Source organism: Hyaena hyaena, unplaced genomic scaffold (genome assembly GCF_003009895.1).
Source record: "Hyaena hyaena isolate Hyena2069 unplaced genomic scaffold, ASM300989v1 scaffold_1780, whole genome shotgun sequence".
Taxonomy (NCBI): domain Eukaryota; kingdom Metazoa; phylum Chordata; class Mammalia; order Carnivora; family Hyaenidae; genus Hyaena; species Hyaena hyaena.
The window spans coordinates 1,253-6,038 of record NW_024082414.1 but is presented as its reverse complement, the minus strand read 5'-3'; the positions used below and the strand labels follow the sequence as shown (position 1 = coordinate 6,038).

At 36.9% G+C, this 4,786-nt stretch overlaps 1 pseudogene; it reads left to right on the top strand.

Moving 5' to 3' along the window:
* The first annotated feature begins 564 nt into the window (after window positions 1-564).
* Window positions 565-673, top strand: LOC120226643 (annotated as a pseudogene).
* The last annotated feature ends 4,113 nt before the right edge of the window (window positions 674-4,786 follow it).

The window sequence follows — 4,786 nt, the reverse complement described above, 5'->3', positions numbered from 1 at the left end:
AGAGTAATCTCTATATGAATGTATGTGAATGATTACATTAGTGAAGGAGACTGAAGTCAATCTATGTAATGGTAATAGGAATAGTAATTGCAATTGTAATAGTCAAAAACCAACACAATAATCACCAATTATTTGACAGGGTCTGTATGCTAAACTGTCTCATTCCTTATAAAGATGTAAGAACTGACAAAAGGCAAAATGATATGGTGCTCCAAGGTATCAGGATTTGGTTCAGCTGTGTACAAAGGTAAATTCAAGTTAGCCATGACTTAAACACATAAGATTTTATTATTTCATATACTCTGGTCAAAGATCAGCAATCAGGGGCTTACATGAATTTCACAAAGCTGTAAGCAACTCAACTCACTACAACTTTTAGTTTCACTATTCTGCTCTGGTGATTTTCTATAAAGTACAAAATAGCTAGTAGAGTTTCAGCTACTATATCCACATTCCAGCCAGGAGGAAGAATAAAGGACAGAAATTTTTACACAATATTTTTATTTCTTAGAAACTAGTCTTGTGATTGAAATCTGTCTAAGGCCTATTGAGAATCCAAGTTGAGTCTACGGCCATACCACCCTGAACGCGCCCGATCTCGTCTGATCTCGGAAGCTAAGCAGGGTCGGGCCTGGTTAGTACTTGGATGGGAGAATCCAAGTTGACATATACTTGATTAATATTTGGGGACTTTAATGAGGGATAGAGAGCAGAATCTGCCTTGCCATCTGAAACTTTTCTGATGACAGACATTGACAGGAAACATCACAAGGCCAGAATATGGAGATTTTCAGCAATGAGAGATGTAAACACTTCATTGAAGGGAAAACAGTCTATGTTAAACCCAGATGTCTGCCAGCATGAAAGATGCCTGCTCTATCACTTCATTGAAGACGTTTGCCATTGAATCATGCAGGCAAGTATTTGCTGAATCCCAGGGAGTGATTATGGCAATGTGAAATCAGTAAATTATTACATTGTATAAGTTTTAGTCCCATGAATTCTTTTCTAATCTTGGATCTACACCCATGATTGTGACTCAAAGCTTATAAAGGATATCATCTCTAAGCATGAAATGTCCTTCCTCACATACTTCTGTTGTCTCCTCCCTAGGAAGTCCTCAAACTGAAAGCCTCTATTACTACAAACATTAAGTAACCCCATATAGAACCAAATATTCAGTAATGGACACACAGGTAAGGAAGCATGCAGAAATAAACAACAGCTTAAGTTTTATTTAACAAGTAAATCAAGGTCTATTGTCACTTTTCTTGAAGGGTAAGTTCCCAGAATATTGCTGTATGGACTTTTGCACTGCTTACTCTCAAAACATCAAACTTGGACAGTGTTTCCAGATGCTTATTTACAGACTAGCTACATCAGAATTGCCTACAGTGGTTTTGGAAACAGATTCTTAGATACCAAAAGAAACATACTAAGTATGTATAGGCAGTAGGGAAATACAGGACCAGAAGATTCTATTTTTCACTTGAAAATACTGGAAAAAATATAAATCAAAGAACCAAAGAATGGTTAAAAGTAAATACCTACAGATAGCATTTAGTTCAGAAGATAGCTAAATATGAGTAATAATATGAGTAATTTGAAATGATTAGTACAGAGTTGTAGTACTAAATAGAGAGGTTGGAATAATAGGCCAGGGCACATTTCTTAATTTTTTTGTGAGAGCTTCATCAAATATTCCTTCCCCCTATTTTGTCATGGTACTAGAATATCATGCTCTTAAAAACCACTTTTATTTATCTGACAACTAACATATTTCTCTAATTCCTCTTTGATAATTAATCAAATATTTTATGGTATATGGTACGATACAGCATGATAGTACATTTATATTTCAGCTTGAGAAAGCTTTAATAAATCATAAGGATATATTATGTTGGTGGTTGTATAAATTATGCAAATTTTCTCTATGCCAGAAATCAAAATAATATAAGGAAATGGTACAAAATTTTTAAAAAGAAAATCTAAGTGAACAATTATTTTTCATAGACAATCGGCACACATATTTGACTTCTATTTACCAAGAAATGAATATTTTATAACAAATTGCAACTTAAAGGAGACATGAAAAATATAAGCATCTTGCTTCAGTTTCTTCTTTTTATGCCAGCTATTTGTGCTCCTGACTACAGAGAAAGATACAATGCTTTGGATGTATAATTCAGTCAACAAATTTTACTAGGTTCCATTAATGAGCTAGACATTGTGTTAATACACAAGGCAGCAGGACATGGTTTAATTGAATGAACATAAAAAAAAAAAACCTAAATAAATAATGATTAAACTTTTCTTGGGGCTACAATAAAGTAATTGGTAAAGTACAGTGTGAGCAGGAGACAAAAGAAATAACTGTGCCTGAGAGCATTTAGAAAAACTAACCAGAGGATTGGAGTACGGTTTGAAAAAAATTCAGTTGGTGTTAATCCGAAGGAGAGGGAGCAAGGATGTGTAAGAGGGAATGGCGAGGGGTATGGGTATATGCAAGAACAAGGTGTACTAATGTGCTAGACATTTATTTTGACTAGATTTTAAGCTGCAAGAGAGACCTATACTTATGAAAAAAAATGAGTTTTCAAGGACAGAAATTATCCTTTAGCCTGAAAAAACTAAAAGGACAAAATATATAAAGAAGCCCACAGTTTTTATGGCACCAAACATATGGCAACAATGTACACCAATGCCTGAGAGAGCTAAAATAAATGTGGTGAGATGCAATGTTGCAGTTTATATTCCCAGACTGAGGTGCTGTGGTAGAGCCCCTCCCTAAGGAATATGGTGGCGGCCTTCTCAAAACAAAGGAAGACAATGTGCAAGGTGAACCAATCATCTCCTACACACGTATGCATAACTCTGACACCACTCTGTAACTTGGACTGTGTCCAAGCAGACTATATGTGTCACCATACATGGGAAACCAAGAAGTAGAAATTGCATAAAAGGCTACACCCCACTGCTCTTGGGGTTCAGCCTTTTTGAGGTCCTAGCCCATGAGCCCTGGTGGCAAGAATAAAGCTTCTTCCTGGAAAGAAGAGCCTTGGTGTCCCACCTCTCTCTGCAAGAATCCTGCTACAGTGCAGGAAAGAGCAATCCAAGCAGAGCCCCACCAGTTCCAGAAAGACAAGGATGGAGCTGATAGTCTGGTGAGACCAAAGTGGCTGGAATACTCGAGGAGAGTACCAGAAAGGAGACAGCTTCTTTCTTAGAGAAATCTTGAGATCTTTAGAGTTCCCTCTGAGGATTCAGCACAGTACTGAACACCCTAGGCAGAAGAGGAAATTGTCTGAGGTTGGTGGTGAGGGGTGGGAAGGGGGGCAAGAAGAATTCTGGAAGGATTAGAGATTACAATTTCTGGCACTCACATAGGACTGAGTAATAGTGTTTATTCCCTCTAGCCAGAATGGAAAACCTTGTAATTCTCAGGGCAATGTGTAATCAGACTTATATTGCGTAAATAGTGAGAAAAATTAGTCCTAGACCAAAACCATTCTCTTAAGTAAAAAGGCTTAAAGAAAGACTCAAACGGATCAAACTTTCCCAAGTAACTTGGAAACAAAGTAATGAAGTAAAATCCATATTGCTAGCATCCAATCAAAAATTAGAAGGCATGCAAAGAAGGAAATTATTATCGTAATGAGCAGAAAAATCAGCGAATTGATACTGACTCAGAATTGACTTGGTGATCAAAAATAATGAAATCTTGCCATTTGCAACAATATTGATGGAATTAGAGTGTATTATGCTAAGTGAAATAAGTCAGTCAGAGAAAGACAAATACCATATACATTCACTCATATGTGAAATTTAAGACACAAAACATGAACATTGGGGAAGGGAAGGAAAAATAAGGTAAAAAGAAAGAAGGAGGAAAAACATTAAGAGACTCTTAAATACAGAGGACAAACAGGGTTGCTCGAGAGGTGGTGGATGGGAGGAAGGCCTAAATGGGTGAAGGGTATTCTAGGAGGGCACTTGTTGGGATGGGCACTGGGTGTTATATGTAAGTGAGGAATCAGTACATCTTACTTCTGAAACCAATACTACACCATATTAACTAACCTGAATTAAAAAACAAAACAAAACAAAAAAGAATTGACATTACCAGGAATGAAGACCTTCCTTTGCCCTGTGGTTCTTCCAGCTGTACTTAGAATTAAATTGATGTGAGACAGATTAGCGGGAGAAAGTCAAATTTAATAGACATATGCATGGGGAATCCACACAGACATGAAATTCCAAAGACAGTTAAGACATATAGGATATATATGAGCTAAGGAGAGGGGTAGGATCTGAGGATAAAGGAGGAACCATCTTCTTAGCAAGAAGATGACAGGCGATCTTCTGAAAAACAAAGGTTGTCCTATTATATAAGAAAAGTTTCTTAGTTAAAGTGGAGTCTCTGTTAATAGCTCTCTTTCCTAAGTTCCTCTCCCTTCCAATGTCAATTTAGGCAGCTGTAGGGAAGGTAGACAGCTTTCTCTACATCTGCTGGGTTTTAATTACTTTTAGCTGGAAGTAATCTTTGTGCCAAAGTGGCACATTTTGGGGTGTCTCATCCTGCACACCTTCAACATACATGATAGAACTAATAGACAAGGACATTAACTCAGTTATCGTAACTATTCCACATGTTCTATAAGCTAGAAGAAAGACTGAATATGTTCAGGTGTGACGTGGAAGGTATAAAAGCTTCCACAACAAAATACTAGGTCTGAAACCTACACCATCTAAATGAAAAATAAACCAGCTACAATTTGCAGTTGAA